The sequence below is a fragment of the Ovis aries genome, chromosome 20 (genome assembly GCF_016772045.2).
Source record: "Ovis aries strain OAR_USU_Benz2616 breed Rambouillet chromosome 20, ARS-UI_Ramb_v3.0, whole genome shotgun sequence".
Lineage (NCBI taxonomy): Eukaryota > Metazoa > Chordata > Mammalia > Artiodactyla > Bovidae > Ovis > Ovis aries.
In genome coordinates, this window is record NC_056073.1 from 29,724,019 (window position 1) to 29,744,199 (window position 20,181).

The 20,181-nt window shown below is 40.4% G+C and overlaps 1 pseudogene; it reads right to left on the bottom strand.

The window, feature by feature from the left end:
* Positions 1–2,160: 2,160 nt before the first annotated feature.
* Positions 2,161–5,377, bottom strand: LOC105603935 (BOLA class I histocompatibility antigen, alpha chain BL3-7-like; annotated as a pseudogene).
* Between the last annotated feature and the right edge of the window lie 14,804 nt (positions 5,378–20,181).

Here is a 20,181-nt window from a genome sequence, read left to right on the forward strand (position 1 = left end):
GATAGTTGAGTTGTTAGCTCTCCATGGACCAAGTCCCCATTGTTTAGGTAGATATATATTCAGGCACCTGCCCTGGCACCAGAAAAATAGCAGGAGTGAAAAAATATGTCATGGAGAGTCCATTTCCAGTAATATGGTGGGCTTGGTTTTAAGGCTTCCTCTTCCAGGAAAACAAATAAAACAAAATGTTTCCATAACTACAAGATGAAGGAAATAATTGTTTCGGCCAAAATATAAATGTGGTAGTTTGGTGAAATTAGTAGTTTGGTGTGTGAACTAGTAATTTTTTAAGACTTTGATGGGGGTCACAAACAGATAAACTGATAAATATTGTGTATAATGTCTCCAGTAAGATGTTCATGTACAAGGGAATTATAAAGCAATATAAAATATCAGTATATACACACAAAGGCACACATACATGGGCTTTCCTCTTTGCTCAGGAGTAAAGAAACTGTCTGTAGTGCACGAGCTGCAAGAGATGAGAGTATGGTCCCTGGGTTGGGAAGATCCCCTGGAGGAGGACATGGCAACCCACTCCAGTATTCTTGCCTGCAGAATCCCATGGACAGAGGAGCCTGGTAGGGAACAGTCCATAGGGTTGCAGGAGACATTCATAACTGAAGTGACTTAGCACACATGCCTGTATATATATATCGAACCCATGTAGACTTATAGATATTGGCTTTTTAATCCTAGAAAGAGACAAAGGCAAGGAAAGGACATTTTGAGTAATCATTTCATCATTCAAAAATGGACTCCATTCACTTATCTAGAATATAAACTAAAGTAGATAGAAGCTAGATCGCATCACAGAACATTAGAGAAGTGAAAGATGTCATATGTTAGTTACTCATTCATCCAGCCAAACCCAAGTGCCTAGAATGTACTAGATTATGTTCTGGTCTAGATCATTGGTCCAAATACATTTTCCCCATCGCTTACCCTCACCTCTGGGACTTCCTTGTTGGCTCAGAGGTAAATAATCTGTCTGTCAAGCAGGACCCGGGTCCAATCCCTGAGTCAGGAAGATCCCCTGGAGGAGGAAATGGTGTCCCCACTCCAGTATTCTTACTTGGAAAATCCCATGGACATAGGTGCTGTGCAGGCTATAGTCCATGGGGTCCCAAAGCGTCAGACATGACTTAGACTAAACAATGACAATCCTCACCTCTACCTCCAAATCTATACCCGCTTCCCAACTGAAGGGAATTTCACACTTAAACATTTTGGTCAGAGTCTGAGATCACCTCCTACCATGAAGGAGAAAAGCTTGTTTCCTAAACATTTCTGCAGGTGGACATGGCACTAGGTTCCTCCAGTCACATGGACTGCAAATAAGGACACAGTGAGACAGAGAGAACTAAGATCATGGCATCTGGTCCCATCACTTCATTGCAAATAGATGGGGAAACAGTGGAAACAGTGGCTGACTTTGTTTTTGGGGGCTCCAAAATCACTGCAGATGGTGACTGCAGCCATGAAATTAAAAGACACTTACTCCTTGGAAGAAAAGTTATGACCACCCTCGACAGCTGTTAAAAAACAGAGACATTACTTTGCCAGCAAAGGTCCATCTAGTCAAAGCTATGGTTTTTCCAGTAGTCATGTGAGAAGTCATGTGTGAAGTGAGAGTTGGACTATAAAGAAAGCTGAGTGCAGAAGAATTGATGTTTTTAAACTGTGGTGTTGGAGAAGACTCTTGAGAGTCCCTTGGACTGCAAGGAGATTGAACCAGTCCATCCTAAAGGAAATCAGCCCTGAGTATTCATTGGAAAGACTGATGCTGAAACTCCAATACTTTGGCCACGTGATGCAAATAACTGACTCATTTGAAAAGACCCTGATGCTGGGAAAGACTGAAGGCAGGAGGGGAAGGGGATGACAGAGGATGAGATGGTTGGAAAGCATCTCTGACTTGATGGCCATTAATTTGAGTAATCTCCGGGAGTTGATGATGAACAGGGAAGCCTGGCATGCTGCAGTCCATTGGGTCACAAAGAGTCAGACACGACTGAGCGATGAACTAAAGTGAACTGAGACAGAGAGGCTGACACCACGCTGAAGGTTTTGACCTGCACAGCGTAAATGGCAGTAGTGTCATTGAGTTGCCAGGGGCAGCAGAGACAGCAGGGTTAGCACCAGAGTCCATCCTCCAGCTCAGGGAGTGTCTGTTTTGTGAACAGAGGCTTCTGCTCCCCGTGCAGGGGCAGTAGTTCCCAGGTGGTTCCCCACCTGGGAGAGACTGTGGATGCTGAGCTGGCTGTGAATCCTCAGGCTGTTCTGTGACTTTTCCTGAAATAAAATAAAACCACAGATCTCACTCTCTTTCTTTCCTTTGCACCAAATTGAAATCCTTTTTCTTCCCATGAAGAACTTCATAAGGCTATCATGTAGGGAAACTTTCAGAGATTTTTTCCTGTGCTTTATTGAGATATGATTGACATAAAACATTGAGTAAGTGTACAACCTGTGATTTGATACTTTTCTCTATTGCAAAATGATCAGCACCACAATGATCAGCACCACAACTTTAGCTTACACCTGTATGATGTCACATAATTACCATTTCCTTTTTGTGCTGAGAACATTTAGATCCGCTCTCTTAGCAACTCAGAGACTTTATGATATCAGACTACTTTCTAAAATGTCCAGCTGCTTATCCTGCTTGGAAGAGAAAACATGTATCTCCCAGAAAATGTCTTAACTTTTTCTTCCCATTAATGTAGATTTAAGCCCTTCCCCATCCCGATCACTCTCTGATCACAAGCCCCAGTGGATCCAAACCTGACTGAGCATCAGGACTGCTTGTCAGGTTTCTTACAAAATACTCAGGTCTCCTCCTAGACCAAACATCTAAGAGTGTTGGGCACAGAGTCCAGGAATCCCTTATGAACAAGTCCTACAGGGGAGGCTGATGCACAGCCATGTGGGAATCCTGGTCTATATTCTCACTACTAAATCTGTGATCTGAAAGCCAGCAGCATCAGCATTAAACTTGTTATGAATGTAGATTCTCAGGCTCTACTCCCGACTGTCTAGATGCTGTCTAGACCAGCAACTCCAGCCCGGTCACTGCACTATTTCCTACAGTTTCCTTTAGTGCATCACTCACCCTTCACCTCCTAATTATGTACAGCAACCAGACTGATGCTTCTAAAGGGGAGTCACAATGGATTGTCTTCTGTTTACACCATCTTACGAATCCACATCTTACTCAGACAACATTAACACCCTTCTAATATCTAGGTCTGTGTGATCTGGCAAAACATGGGATCTAATCTCAGTTACTAATTAGGCCAGCCACACCTGCCTTCTGGCTCTTCCTTGAATGCAGACACTTTCCTGCCCTTGTGCATTTGCACAGGAGACTTCCCTGCCCAGAGAGAACTTCCTCCAGACATCCGTGTGGAACATGATGTGGTCAGAACCCACAGGAGAGAAACTAGAGAAGGAGTTTTGAGGAAGGTGAGCCCCCCATGGCCTCTTGCCTGCACCCTGGCAAGGGTCTCAGGAATCACATCCCCTCTGTACCTACTTGCAGCCAGAGTGTAGCTCCCTCCTTTTTCACCTGCAAGAAGCAAACATCAAGTGAGAGGCCATAGAGAAGACTGAATCATGAGATCCTAGAGGAACTCCCTAGTCCTGGACCCCACAGAACTTTTGGGAACTGTGACCAAAATCCAGGACAAAATCAGGAGAATGAAGAAAGGTGCTGTTGAGGGGACTGGGCCAACTGCCCTTCTGGAAGTCTATCCTCAGCAGGGACCCTCCCCTCTGATTGTCACATGTTGAGAGACAGGCCCCCAACTGAAATTAAAAAGTGAATAATCTGTCTTTCATTTCACATGTACTTTACAAAAGGGTCAGTGTTAGCATCAGCTCAGACTCCACATGTGTATGTGGAGGGTACTTCCCAATAATTAGGCAGGTAAGCATTTACCTGGGTTTGAAACTCCCAGTGAGACAAAACTCAGATGCCCCCATCCCTTCCCTACCTGAGCGCTTCTTCCTCCAGATCTCAGCTCCAGTGACCACGAGTAGAACCAGGCTAACAATGATTCTGTGTTGGGGACGGTGAGCTGAGGAGGTTCTGTGGAGGAAAGAGAAGGGGCCCAGACCTCAGGTTTGAGTCCAGACCTTGATGAAGGGGTCCAGAAAGGCTTCAGCTTTATTTGAGAAGAAGCTCCACCCCAGCCTCCTCCTTACCCCATCTCAGCATGAGGGTCTCTTGAAGCCCCTTGTGCTGCTCCTCTCCAGAAGGGACCACTAGGGCTGCCCACAACTTGAAGCTTCCATTCCCTGAAGGTCTTGTCTCCACAAGCTCCGTGTAGTGGGTCTGGTCCTCCGTGTCACGCTGCCAGGTCAGTGAGATCTCTTCAGGGTAGACGCCCAGGGCCCAGCACCTCAGGGGGACCTCACGGTCAGAGATGGGGTGCTGGATCACATGTTTCTTTGGAGGGTCTATGGAGGATGAATCAGAAAATTCCCATTTAGTGTTACTTCATGGGTCCCTGAAGCAGCATCCTGTGACCATCCTGAGAATAAACAGGACAATGAGTTTGAAAAAAGCAGCACAAACACTAGACACCAGCCTGGACTTGGAGGTCTGGGCATGTTCCTGAGTCATTGGAAAGTTCTGGAGTCAGGGTGAGAGCCAAGGTAGGAGGCACTATGTAAGGGAGTGAATACAAAGTAATGGTCCTGACTTGGGTGGAGGCCGAATGACTCAGAAAAGCTGGGTCAGGCCTCCAAACATGTTCTTAGGGTGAGAACTGGCCCTGAGAGACAGTCATGGTTCACAAAATGGCACCCAGGGGGAAGGGGCACCGCTGACCAGTTATCTCAGGGATGGGTTCCTGCTTCTTCCCCAAAGAGACTGGATTCCTTAATTGTCCTTCAGAGAAGTGGGGCCACTGGTGAGTCACTCTCTTGTACAGAATATGAAAACCTGGGTGGATTCTTCCCTCTGCTGACAGGAATTGGGGCACTGTTTCCACATTGACCCCATTTTCTTCTTCTTGTGTAAAGCTAGGATCAGCCCTAGCGGGGATCAGGGAGGCCCCGTGCCCCTCATACCTGGGCACAGCAGCGTGTCCTTCCCGTTCTCCAGGTGTCTGTGGAGCCACCCTCCGCAGTCCCCATCCAGGTAGTTCCTACTGTTCCCCACAGCACTGCCCTGCTCAGGCTTGAGCTTGGAGATCTGAGCCGCCGTGTCCACTGTGGTCCAGAAGCACAAGTCCTCATTCAGGACAAGGTAATTGTTGCCATCGTAGGCGATCTGACTGAACCCGAGGCAATAACTTTTCAAACATGCAATTATACCTCTTTCAGGAGAAGACTGGGAGATGGGTGTTTCTCTCTGTTCCCTCCACATTGAGCCCTGGGTGGGCAGGTGCAGGTAGCTAGTTACAGCCTGTTTCTTTTTTTGCTACTGTCCTGTTGGACCCAGGAATGCAGGCCACTGAACCAGGTGATCAAGGAGTGTGCCCTCTGGCAGCAATCACAACCTCTGGGCTGCCATATGTGTGCACAAACTCTTTTCACAGAGACACCGGTGACCTGGGGTGGGACAGAGGGAGGGCATGATGATGGCACCTGTTGGCTTCTCAGGTTTTGGCGAGGATTGCAGTTGACCCCTAGATATGTGTTAGAAGTCTTAGCTTTTAAGATAAGGAAATAGGCTTCTTTCAGGGAGAAGCTGGAGGTTTCAGTCTGTGTCTGTGTGCTGTGCCCTGGAGAGATAGCCTCAGTGAGTCTGGGTGAGCCTGTTTCTTAGTTCATTATAGTCTCATGGATTTCATGGACACAAACTACATTGACTTTCAGAGGTATGTTTTGGAGGCCCATGTCTTAGGTGTAAGTCTTCAAAGTGAGGGTCCCAGATGTGGGAGACTTTGTTTCTCAGGGAGAAACTGGCAGTGGTGATTCCTTCCTGATTGTATATGTGGATCCAAGGGTGGGGTTTAGGTAGAGATTTTGTGTCTGCATCTTTTAATGATTTACTTTTTATCTCCTAATGATTTTAGTGTGGGGTTTTTCTGTGTGTAGGATTCACCCAGCTTTTCTACATTTCTTTTTAGAAGCAGTTTTCTGTGTATAATTGCAGATTCAGTGTGCCCATAGAAGGGAGATCTGGAGTCTGTATGTCATGAGCGAACAGGAACCTTCTAGCCTTTTGAGCAGCTTCTTCTCTCCTCTCTCTTGTTACCATTTTTGTTTTGCTTTGTGTTTCTCTGTCCCTCTTTTTCTCGTTCTCTAGTTCTTTTTCTATTCAAGTCCTTTAAAAAAACTTTTTATTTTGAAATAGTTGCAGATTAACAGAAAGGTTTAAAGATAGTGTAGAGAGGTCTTGGTTACCTTTGACCTTTTCCCCAATGGTTATACATTATATAACTATAATACAATTTAAAAGCTGGGAAACCGACATTGGTACAACGTATATATAGAGTTCCATGTAATTTTTTTTTTACATGTAGATTCCTGTAGGTGCAATCATGATCAAAATATGGAATGACCCCATGACTACTCACATCTTTGTGACACCCCTTTATAGTTACACTCCCTCTCTCTCCTCTCCTGCACTCTCCACAACTATCCCTCACTCCTGGGCACCACTAACTTGATCCCCATCTCTATTGTTTTGTCATTTTGTGGATGGGATAAAGCTGGGATCATATAATATTTAACCTATTAAGATAGACTTATTTTCATTCAACATAATACCTTTGAGATTCATTGAAGATGTTGTCTGTATTAACAGCGCATTCCTTTTTTATTGCCAAGTAGTATTTCATAGTTTGAATGTACCAGTATTTGTTTAGAATATTTTAGTTATTTTCAGCTTTTTTCTGTTACAGATAAAACTGCTATGAATAATTGTGCACAGGTTTTTGTGTGGAATAAATTTTTTTTCTCTGTCATAAATGCCCAAAAGCAGGCTCTATGGCAAGTGTATATTTGGTTTTTAAAAGAAACATCCTAGCTCTTTTATAAAGTAGATGTATCATTTTATATTCTCATTAGAAATGTATGAATGATTCAGTTTTTCCACAATGAAGCCAACATTTGATATTTTTCCCATATTTTTCATCTTGGTTGTTCTAGTAAGTAGGTATTCTTGATGATCTTAATATGTGTTTTCCTGATGGTTAGTGATGCTAAACATCTTTTCATGTGCTTATTTACCGTTTGTGTATTTGCATTGCTGAGTTATCTGCTCAAATGTTTTTTAATTGAGTTGTTTTCTTATTGCAGAATTTTGAGAGTTGTTTGTATATTCTACATGAGTGTTTTGTATGATAAGTAGCTTGAAAATGTTTTCTTCAGTTTGTAGCTTATTTCCCTCTTTACAGAGTCTTTAACAGACCAATGCCTTTTATTTGGATAAGTACTCAATTGTAGATTTAAAAAAATAGATTATGCTTTCAGTGTACTATATTCCAATATAAAATAAGAATTTTAAAAAATAGCATAGGAAAAATGCATGTAATTGCAAATAAGCATTTTTCAGTTCAGTTCAGTTACTCAGCAGACTCTTTGTGACCCCATGGATTGCAGCACGCCAGGCTTTCCTGTCCATCACCAATTCCCAGAGCCTACTCAATCTCGTGTCCATCTCGTTGGTGATGCCATCCAAACATCTCATCCTCTGTGGTCCCCTTCTCCTCCCACCTTCAATCTTTCCCAGCATCAGGGTCTTTTCAAATGAGTGAGTTCTTCACATCAGGTGGCCAAAGTATTGTAGCTTCAGCTTCAACATCAGTCCTTCCAATGAATATTCAGGGCTGATTTCCTTTAGGATTGACTGGTTGGATCTCCTTGCAGTCCAAGGGACTCTCAAGAGTCTTCTCCAACACCACAGTTCAAAAGCATCAATTCTTCAGCCCTCAACATTCTTTATAGTCCAACTCTCACATCTATACCTGACTACTGGAAAAATCATAGCTTTGACTAGATGGACCTTTGTTGGTAATGTCATGTCTCTGCTTTTCAATATGCTATCCAGGTTGGTCATAGCTTTTCTTTCTTTCTTTTTTTTTTGTTTTTTTGTTTTTTTCCTTTTTAAAAAATATTTTAAAAATTTTGCTTTATTTTACTTTACAGTACTGTATTGGTTTTGCCATACATCAGCATGAATCTGCCACAGGTGTACACGTGTCCCCAATCCTGAACCTCCCTCTCACCTGCCTCCCCATACCATCTCTCTGGGTCATCCCAGTGCACAAGCCCCAAGCATCCTGTATCCTGGCTCAAACCTAGACAGGAGATCTTCCAAGGACCAAGTGTCTTCTATTTCATGGCTGAAATCACCATCTACAGTGATTTTGGAGCCCCCCAAAATAAAGTCTCTGACTTTTTAAATTGTTTCCCCACCTATTTGCCATGAAGTGATGGGACCAGATGCCATGATCTTAGTTTTCTGAATGTTGACCTTTAAGCCAACTTTTTCACTCTTCTCTTTCACTTTCATCAAGAAGCTCCTTAGTTCCTCTTCACTTTCTGCCATAAGGGTGGTATCATCTGCATATCTGAGGTTATTGATATTTCTCCCAGCAGTCTTGATTCCTGCTTGTACTTCATCACAGTGACAATATACAGCTTTGACATAGTCCTTTTCCAATTTGGAACTAGTCTATTGTTTCATGTCCAGTTCTAACTGTTGCTTCTTGACATGCATACAGATTTTCAGGAGGCCAGTCAGGTGGTCTGGTATTCCCATCTCTTTCAGAATTTTCCACAACTTGTTGTGATCCACACAGTCAAAGGCTTTGGCATAGCCAAAAAAGCAAAAGTAGATATTTTTCTGGAACTTTCTTGCCTTTTCCATGATCCAGCAGATGTTGGCACTGTTGATCTCTGGTTCCTCTGCCTTTTCTAAAACCAGCTTGAACATCTGGAAGTTCACAGTTCACTTATTGTTAAAGTCTGGCTTGAAGAATTTTGAGCATTACTTTGCTAGCATGTGAGATGAGTGAAATTGTGCAGTAGTTTGAACATTCTTTGGCATTGCCTTTCTTAAGGACTGGAATGAAAACTGACTTTTCCAGTCCTGTGGCCACTACCTGAGTTTTCCATATTTGCTGGAATATTGAGTGCAGCACTTTCACAGCATCATCTTTTAGGGTTTGAAATAGTTCATCTGGAATTCTATCACCTCCACTAGCTTTGTTCGTAGTGATGCTTCCTAAGGCCCACTTGACTTCACATTCCAGGATGTCTGGCTCTTGATGAGTGATCACACCATCGTGATGATCTGGGTCATAAAGATCTTTTTTGTACAGTTCTTCTGTGTATTCTTGCCACCTCTTCTTAATATCTTCTGATTCTGTTAGGTCCATACCGTTTCTCTCTTTTATTGTGCTCAGTTTTGCATGAAATGTTCCCTTAGTATCTCTAATTTTCTTAAAGAGGTCTCTAGTCTTTCCCATTCTATTATCTTCCTCTATTTCTTTGCACTGATCACTGAGGAAGGCTTTCTTATCTCTCGTTATTCTTTGGAACTCTGATTCAAATGGGTATATCTTTCCTTTTCTCCTTTGCCTTTAGCTTCTCTTCTTTTCACAGCTATTTGTAAGGTTTGTCAGACAACCAATTTACCTTGTTGCATATCTTTTTCTTGGGGTGGTCTTGATCTTGTACAATGTCACAAACGTCCATCCATAATTCTTCAGGCACTCTGTCTATATCAGATCTAATCCATTGAATCTATTTGTCATGTCCACTGTATAATCATGAGGGATTTGATTTCGGTCATACCAAAATGGTCTGGAAAAGGTCAGTTTTCATTCCAGTCCTTAAGAAAGGCAATGCCAAAGAATGTTCAAACTACTGCACAATTTCACTCATCTCACATGCTAGCAAAGTAATGCTCAAAATTCTTCAAGCCAGACTTTAACAATAAGTGAACTGTGAACTTCCAGATGTTCAAGCTGGTTTTAGAAAAGGCAGAGGAACCAGAGATCAACAGTGCCAACATCTGCTGGATCATGGAAAAGGCAAGAAAGTTCCAGAAAAATATCTACTTTTGCTTTTTGGCTATGCCAAAGCCTTTGACTGTGTGGATCACAACAAGTTGTGGAAAATTCTGAAAGAGATGGGAATACCAGACCACCTGACTGGCCTCCTGAAAATCTGTATGCATGTCAAGAAGCAACAGTTAGAACTGGACATGGAACAATAGACTGGTTCCAAATTGGAAAAGGACTATGTCAAAGCTGTATATTGTCACTGTGCTTATTTAACTTATACGCAGAATACATCATGAGAAAAGCTGGGCTGGATGAAGTACAAGCTGGAATCAAGACTGCTGGGAGAAATATCAATAACCTCAGATATGCAGATGATACCACCCTTATGGCAGAAAGTGAAGAGGAACTAAGGAGCTTCTTGATGAAAGTGAAAGAGAAGAGTGAAAAAGTTGGCTTAAAGGTCAACATTCAGAAAACTAAGATCATGGCATCTGGTCCCATCACTTCATGGCAAATAGATGGGGAAACAGTGGCAGACTTTATTTTTGGGGGGCTCCAAAATCACTGCAGATGGTGAATGCAGCCATGAATGTAAAAGACACTTACTTCTTGGAAGAAAAGGTATGACCAACCTAGACAGCATATTAAAAAGCAGAAACATTACTTTGCCAACAGAAGTCCATCTAGTCAAGGCTATGGTTTTTCCAGTAGTCATGTATGTCTGTGAGAGTTGGACTATAAAGAAAGCTGAGTGCTGAAGAATTGATCCTTTTGAACTGTGGTGTTGGAGAAGACTCTTGAGAGTCCCTTGGACTGCATGGACATCCAAACAGTCCATCCTAAAGAAAATCAGTCCCAAGTGTTCACTTGAAGGACTGATATTGAAGCTGAAACTCCAAAACTTTGGCCACCTGATACGAAGAACCCACATTTGAAAAAACCCTGATGCTGGGAAAGACTGAAGGCAGAGGAGAAGGGGACTACGAAGGATAAGATGGTTGGATGGCATCACCGACTCAATGGACATGAGTTTGAGTGAACTCCTGGAGTTGGTGATGGACAGGGAGGCCCAGCACACTGCTGTCCATGGAACAGCAAAGAGTCAGACATGTCTGAGCGACTGAACTAAACTTACCTGAATGGTCTGGTGGTTTTCCCTTTCTTCAATTTAAGTCTGAATTTGGCAATAAGGAGTTCATGATCTGAGCCATAGTCAGCTCCTGGTCTTGGTTTTGCTAACTGTATAGAGATTCTCCATCTTTGGCTGCAAAGAGTATAGTCAATCTGATTTCAGTATTGACCATCTGGTGATGTCCATGTGTAGAGTCTTCTCTTGTATTGTTGGAAGAATGTGTTTGCTATGACCAGTGCGTTCTCTTGGCAAAACTCTGTTAGCCTTTGACCTGCTTCATGTTGTACTCCAAGGCTTATTTGCCTGCTTCTCTTGACTTCCTCCTTTTGCATTCCAGTCCCCTATAATGAAAAGGACATCTTTTTTGGGTGTTAGTTCTTGAAGGTCTTGTAGGTCTTTATAGAACCGTTCAACTTCAGCTTCTTCAGCATTACTGCTTGGGACATAGACTTGGATTACTGTGACATTGAATGGTTTGCCTTGGAAGTGAACAGAGATCATTCTGTCATTTTTGAGATTGTATCCAAGTACTGCATTTTGGACTCTTTTGTTGACTCTGATGGCTGCTCCATTTCTTCTAAGGGGTTCTTGCTCACAGTGGTAGATATAATGGTCATCTGAGTTAAATTCACCAATTCCAGTCCATTTTAGTTCACTGATTCCTAAAATTTTGATGTTAACTCTTGCCATCTCCTGTTTGACCACTTCCAATTTGCCTTGATTCATGGACCTAACATTCCAGGTTCCTATGCAATATTGCTCTTTACAGCATCGGACTTTACTTTCATATTCCGTCACATCCACATCACATTCTAGATAATGTCAAATTATTATCCAACATTATTTTTCCAAGATGGAAATGGGAAGAAATGTTAATTGCAGGTCTGTAATTCCCTCCATCTCTGGACACCCTATGCAATACTAATCTTTACTCGCCCTCCTTATAAATATTACAATGGGATTTAACTCATAGAGAGATTACTGAGAAAATTCTACTCTAAGAATATTTTAAGGAAAGATAATTCTCCCTATGTGTAGAATGTTATTTAAAAAATGTATTTTATGGTTCTATGGGAAATGCTTGGCTGTAGCAAATAAATTAGTTACAGAAGATCTGTATACTTGTCTGATTAATGACATATAAAAACTAAGATACTTCAAACCTAAATAGCTTTCTCTGAGATAGCTTATACTACTAATTAGAAGTTGTCTATTACTCTGGAAGAAAATGTGTTCCAGTGGGGAAAAGAGATTTTGAGTTTTTTGAAGCTGCTTTTGATGGCTACGGCCAAAGCTTTCCATGGACAGATGCTAACTGTTCCTGCCTTTTGCCTGTATAGTCAAGTATATAAGTTGTTTTGAAATTAGTTGATCTTCAAACTTCAAAACACACAATACCCATCAAGTTTCCTTCAGTTTACTTTAACAATTGTAGCTATCTTGTTTAACTCAGTCATGTGGAAATAAATGCAAAATTGAGTTGAACTTAAACCATAGAAGTTTCATTACCTGGAGGGAGGGTACGGGGAGGGAGGTGGGAGGGGGGTTCAGGATGGGGAACACTTGTGTGCCCGTGGCGGATTCATGTTGATGTGTGGCAGAACCAATACAATATTGTAAAGTAATTAGCGTCCAATTAAAATAAATAAATTTTAAAAAGTCAATAATTTTTCTGTTTGTTTATGTAAATCATTACAACTTTCAGATAGAATTTGAACAATGTCATAGAGGACTGGTAGTTTTTCCTCAGCCATATTAGAAGTTTGGAAGTAAAATGTGGTGGTTGACCTTTAATATATTTACCTTAAAGATTAGATAGGAACTGCCTAATTGGAACTCTGTGATTCCTTAAAAGTTGGTTATGAATATTAGATAAAAATTAATTTACTTTTAAAATTAAGTAACTGAATGAGTTATTATTTATATATGGATAATTATTTTTGCAATTGCATAAAAATAATCTCAAGTGTTTAGTAAAATATCTAAACCATTAAATGAGGAGAGTTAAGGTAACTGGGAAGTCAAGGGAATTATCTGACCTCTGTCAATTATGAGAAGTTATAAAAGAGGCAGATTAGGTATCCTCTTGCATTCTCCTTGATATTCATTTTCTCTGGGGATTGTCATCTCTGGGCAGCTAGGCAACATCAGCTAATTAACAGTACAGGACATACATTCCTCAGAGACTTCAGCCAGGTAAACAGTTTTCACCAGACCAGTTTTACTGCAGTTTCATATCAATCTCATGCTTTCATAATGAGCTCTCCATCACAGAGCCAAGACATTATGTTCAGAAGGAATCCTGAGAGTTTGAAATTGCCTTCCTATGTCATCCTACCAGCTAGACACAATGCTGATCTTCAGTATCGTGTGAAGGTATTTGAAGTTATCAAGAGAAAGCATCTTCTTGCTTAAGGAAATTTAAGGACATTCCAATTCCAAGTTAGTAGAGTCAACTGGTATACCCATTTCATACAACCTGCGTCCTTAGTCTATATACACAAGTTCCAATGTCCAGTACTGTATTAAAGGCAGGAACTGGAAATGACATAGGGAACGAGCTTAGTACACTCACATGAGGGGAATGAGACTGAGAGGACAAGAACTCAATCTCTGTGGTACTTTAGGAATTGGTAAGTTAGTTTGTTTTCAGTTGCAAGTGTTCCTTAAAGGCTAAATTGAGTAACATACATGTTAAGTTGGCAAAAGAAACAGAAACACCTATAGAAATTCACCAAATTTAAGAACTAAACTGAAGTGTTCCTTATGGAAGCCAACTTTGTGTTCCTAGGCATTTCCTCCTATTTTAGTATATTTGTTGTGTCTCAATATGGATATATGAAACAATTTTAATTCAGGATATTTGGCTGTCATAAAACATGTCCTTCAGTAATTGAATAATAGCATATATGTGAATGTGAACATATTAGACTGTACACTTTCATTTTTTCCTCAGCTCCTATTTGCTGTGAAATTGCAGAATGTTTCTTAAAGTATATTGTCAATATTTGTAGTTTTAAAATGTTCATTTTCTCAAAGAAATGAACATAAGTAATCTTCCAAATGCTAGTTTGACAGTTACAACAGTGAATGTCCATTTCATGGTTATTGTGTCAATGCATTTTTGAATTTATTGTTAATGAAAAACGATCATTCTTCAACTGAGGAGAAATACCAATTTGAGAGGAGAAACGTGGACCAGAAAAGGTGATCTGAATGTTTCATTTATTGGTGAATAAGGCAAATGACAATTTTTTTTTTGGTGGCCTTGCACTGAGGTGATGTGTATTGTATACTGGCGACTGTCCTTTCATCCTTGTACACACTTATGAATGGACTCTACATTTTGTATGAATGGACTCTAGGTTTTGTATGAATGCTTTTGGTGTCCAGTTCAGATCTTTTCTACTGGCTGGTGGGTGCACTGGTCCACACCATATTTGTCATGAGTATTGACCAATAGCTTCAGAGCCCATTCCTTCTTCAGAAAATTGCCATCAGTTGAATGGGAGCCACATTACCAGGAGGTCTCCTAAACTTGGTTGGGGCAGCTTGCAGTCAATGACAGATCCTTGGGATATATAAAAGACCGCCTTTGGGTCAAGTGGAGCTACATCTGACACAATGCATGCTCAACAGCTTGTTATTCTGTATACTAGTAACTAGTCACATTTAAATGACTAGGTATTTAAATTAACCTGAATTAAATTTAAACTTCAGTTCCTTAGCTGCCACCCTTGAAATGTTCAGTCAGCAACATGTGGGTAGCAGTGATTGTATTAGTGAAGACCAAATACTTTTTATCAGCAGATAGTTGTTGGAGAGTCCTGTTTCAGATTTCTCTGGGACCAGGCTTATGCTATTCCATTTGTGATCACATCCTTGCATAGCAGCATTGTCTGCTCTATTTTGCTCTTTGATTCTCTTTATCCTGAGAACATTCGAACAGTAAACAGCTTGCAAAGGAATTCCTGCTTCAGCCTCTCCTTCCCAACCTGGCCAAATGTTGTCCATATTGATTAGAACTGTTATTTCTGATACCATGATAGATTCACTTGCTCCTCATTTATAAGTCCTTTGCTGCCATTAGGGACCAGTCCTAATGTATTGGAGTTAACCTGAGACAGAAGGATTATTAAGGCAAAGGTGATTCAGTTATGGCTCTGAGGTTGCAGGGATTTTGTCTGCACCTTTTCAGGATTCCTTGAGGAACTGGATAGGGCAGAGTTTGAACTTTAAATTTATCAGTGAATGTTGCATGATTTGAGATCTCTTAAAGAGACATTATCTTGAGATCTTTTGTCTTTAAAATGTTTGGTTTGCACAGCAAGTAGCTAGTTTTCTTGAAATACTGCTTCCACTAAAATTTTAGTTATATTATGTGTCAGTAATATACAGTTATTGTAATTGTAAATATACCTCTAGCACTGATATGTGTCTGTATTAAGCATTTAACCTCTCTCATTTGATGTCTCTTCTCTTAATTAGTATAGTAGAATTATGTTCTTGTGACATATAATTTCTATTATATTCTTTAAAAAAATAATTGTTATGTAAGATGTCATCTTTATTTTGTAGAATCTGTTCAATTTTACCTACTTAATATTTTCTATATATACATACATATACTTTGATTTTTTCATTTATTTCACTTTTGTATCCAAGTATTTATTGATATGTAGCTTGTATAGCAGAATTTGCCTATTTCATGTCATATCATGATGGTTACCAAGGAAAGTATTTGTTGTCCCTGTAGCTAGGATGAATGTGCTTAATATTTCTAGTTTTTATTATTTATGCAGTTTGTCTCATACATATCAGTATTCCTTATTGTGTTAGGTCTGTTGATATGTATTTTAACTAGATGATAATTCCCAATTAAAAAGCAGAATTCTTTAAATGTGGTAGGAAGGAGATAGAAATTCCCCACTTAACCTCAGCCAACTAATATTCCTTACTTTGGAACATTGGCTTCTGTGGTGGTGCAAACAGCTTTAGGAAGGGTGGGTGCTGAGTAGGGAAGGAGCAAGGGATTGGTGTGACCCAGGCCAGCAGAATGTACTCTTGAGATCATTGCGATGATGCATCTTGCACCTTGATGTTTCCCATATCTGGGGTCCTCAGGAAGGAATAACTTCCTGAATTTCTTTAGAGAAAATATATTTAAAGAAGAAAATATGACGTTGGTATCTTAATTACCTTCCAGTGTAATCCCCACTTGGACTGGAATCATTTGTGACATACAAAGAAATTACATTCTTTTTTTCTGTTTTAGTTGGTGTTGTTTTTGTTTGTTATCTGACATTAAATTTTTCAGTCTAAAATCATTGATTTTTAGACCTGTCAGATACCTGGTCATTCAGCATCCCTTTTCTAATAAATGAATATTATTCTGTATAATTGCAAATGGTTTGAACAACTTCACCTTGATAGGATTTTATCTTTTATCAACTGCCTTTCTGGTCCTTATCGATATGATGATAAAATATATCATCATTTTATTACACTCGTCCATTTTTGTATTGGTGTTTTCCTTTGATGAAATAACATTTTATATTTGCCCTTCACTTTGGTGAATGCTTCCTTTATATGGCACATTTAGAAAAATTTTCCAGCAGTTCATCCAGGATGAATGTGTCAGTATTTGTATATATGTTCATGAGACTGAACCATAGGTTGTATTTGCCCTTCTGAGCAGGTGTGAGTCAGGGAATATATCCTGTCATTGCACATTTAGACTGTCAAAATTTTATAATTCTGTTATAAATTTTTTTCTATATAGACTTCTATTGTGAATACCACAGATCACATTCTTATAAGAAATCAAAGGAAGAATGAAATCTTATGAAACTGTAAACCCTGCCGTCTGCAGTGGTGTCCTCTGAATATATTCATGTCTGGCAATAAAGCAATGTGTTTGCTAAAAACACAAACTTTGATATCAAAAAGGCCTAGTTTTTGTTTACAAATTTAGGATTTTAATAATCTTGGCTAAGCTGCTTAACCACTTTAATCTATCTCTTCAAATATAGAAGGGTAACAGTAATAAATGTCAAACATTTTTTTGGAGATAGTTGAGATTATGCATGTAAAAGTTGTAGTGCGTATCAAACAATCAACAATACCAACAGTGTTGGCATTATTATTATTATTTTCAAAAATGTTTCTTTATTTACTCATTTAATTTTTGACTGCATTGGACCTTGGTTGCTGCTCACAGGCTTTCTCCAGTTACAGCAAGCAGAGGCTACTCTCTAGTTGTGGTGCGCTGGCTTCTCACTATGTTGTCTTCTCTTGTTGTGGAGCACAGACTCTAGGTGCGTGAGCTTCAGTAGCTGTGGTGCAGGAGACAGTAGTTGCAGTGGATGGGTATAGCTGCCCTGCGTATGTGGAATCATAGTTGTCCTGCTCATGTGGGATCTTCCTTGACTGAGGATCAAACCTGTGTCCTTTGCATTGCATGGCAGACTCTTCACCACTCCACCACCAGGGAATTCCAGCATTCTTAGCTATAAGTAGCATATCTTTCCAGCCTTCAAATTTTGGATACTTTGATTTTTCAAACTTTGAATGTGAGAATTTTTAATTAAGTATTGTTTTTGGAGGTGTGTGAACTAGTGCTCTTCCATACTGTTCTGTGTTGAGTGTTAAGTTGGATTAGCTTAATCCTTCTCATACATGATATATTAAATTTCTATTATGTGTACTTTTTATATTTCAAACTATCTGATTTTTTTTTCTGTCCTTACCACTAAATTATGGGACATTGAGGATATTTATGCCATCGATGAAGGAATATTCCCCAGGGCCCCTCCACCACTTCCTCTTCTTTCATTTGACTCTCTGTGGTTGTTGTTCAGTTGCTCAGTCATGTTGGACTTTGCAACCCCAGGAATTGCAGCATGCCAGGCTTCCCTGTCTTTCACCATCTCAAGTTCATGCCCATTGAGTCAATGATGCCATCCAACCATCTCTGCCTCTGTTGATACCTTCTCCTCCTGTGCTCAATCTTTCCCCAAATCAGGGTATTTTCCAATGAGTTGGCTCTTCGCATCAGGTGGCGAAAGTATTGGAGCTTCAGCATGAGCATCAGTCCTTCCAGTGAACATTCAGTGTTGATTTCCTTTAGGATTGACTGGTTGGATCTCCTTGCAATCCAAGGGACTCTCAAGAGTCCTCTCCAGCACCACAATTCAAAAGCATCAATTCTTTGGCGCTCAGCCTTCTTTATGGTTCAATTCTCACATCCATACATAACTACTGGAAAAAACCATAGCTCTGAGTGTACGGACCTTTGTTGGTAAAGTGATGTCTCTGCTTTTAATACACTATCTAAGTTTGTCACAGCTTTTCTTTCAAGGAGCAAGAGTCTTTTAATTTCATGGCTGCAGTCACCATCTGTAGTGATTTTGGAGCCCAAGAAAATAAAATCTGTCATTGTTTCCACTTTTTTCCTCATCTATTTGCCATGAAGTGATGGGCCCAGATGCCATGATCTTAAGTTTTTTGAATGTTAAATTTTAAGTCAGCTTTTTCACTCTTCTCTTTCACATTCATCAAGAGGCGCTTTAGTTTCTCTTCACTTTCTGCCATCAGGACGGTATCATCTGAGTATCTGAGGTGGTCAGTGTTTCTCCAGTCAGTCTTGATTTCAGCTTGTGAGCCATTCAGCCTGGCATTTCACATGATGTACTCTGTATATAAGTTAAATAAGCAGGGTAACAATACCGAGGCATGATGTACTCCTTTCCCAATTTTGAACCAGTCCATATTCCATGTCTGGTTCTAACTGTTGCTTCTTGTATGAAACCTGCATACAGGTTTCTCAGAAGACAGGTTAGGTGGTCTGGTATTCCCATCTCTTTAAGAATTTTCCACAGTTTGCTGTGGTCCAACAGTCAAAGGCTTTAATGTAGTCAGTGAAGCAGAAGTAGAATTTTTGGGGAATTTCCTTGATTTTTTTATGATCCAACTAATATTGGCAATTTGATTTCTGGTTTCTCTGCCTTTTGTAAATCCACCTTGTACATTTGGCTCTTACTGGCTCAGAGGTTAAAGCGTTGGCCTCCAATGTGGGAGACCCGGGTTTGATCCGTGGGTTGGGAAGATCCCATGGAGAAGCAAATGGCAATCCATTCCAGTATTCTTGCCTGGAGAATCCCATGGATGGAGAAGCCTAGTAGGTTACAGTCCATGGGGTCGCAAAGAGTTGCACACGACTGAGAGACTTCACCTTCACCTTCACCTTCACCTTTCCTTCATTAATGGGCTTCCCAGGTGGCACTAGTGGTGAAGAACCTGCCTGCCAATGCAGGAGACAAAAGAAATGTGAGTATAAATGTGGATTCAATCCCTGGGCCAGGAAGATTCCCTGGAGGGGTGCACAGCAATCTACTCCAGTATTCTTGCTTGGAGAATCCCAAAGACAGAGGAATCCGGCAGGCTACAGTCCACGGGGTCACAAAGAGTTGGACATGACTGAGTGAGTAACACTTTCACACTTTTTCCTTTACTCAGTTTTTATTTACATTTATTTTATGACAATATTGTATCAATTTCTTTCACAGAGCAGCAGGTCTACTCCCAATTCAGATTCAAATTTTGAAAGCCTTAGAAGAATTAAAAATGCACTACGTGCCTAATCATTTGAATGCAATAGAACTGAATTATATACTTTCTTATGTTGCTTAAGTTAATGTATGAGCATGAAAAAGTAAAAGTGAAGTCGGTCAGTTGTGTCCAACTCTTTTTGACCCTTTGGACTGTAGCCCACCAGGCTTCTCTGTCCATGGGATTTTCCAGGCAGAATACTGGAGTGGGTTGCCATTTCCTTCTCCAGGGGATCTTACCGACCCAGGGATCAAACTGAGGTCTCCCGCATTGCAGGCAGACTCTTTACCATCTGAGCCACCAGGGAATACCAATAATCATGTCTATGCAATAATACATAGTTATGAATATGGTAATAGTGATGAATATGGTAATCAGCTAACCTTAGGGCTGGTGTTGCATTTGGTTTGATGTAAGTAATGTTTCAAGATAGCTCCCAGAAAGGTGCATATGTAAAATTAACCTAAT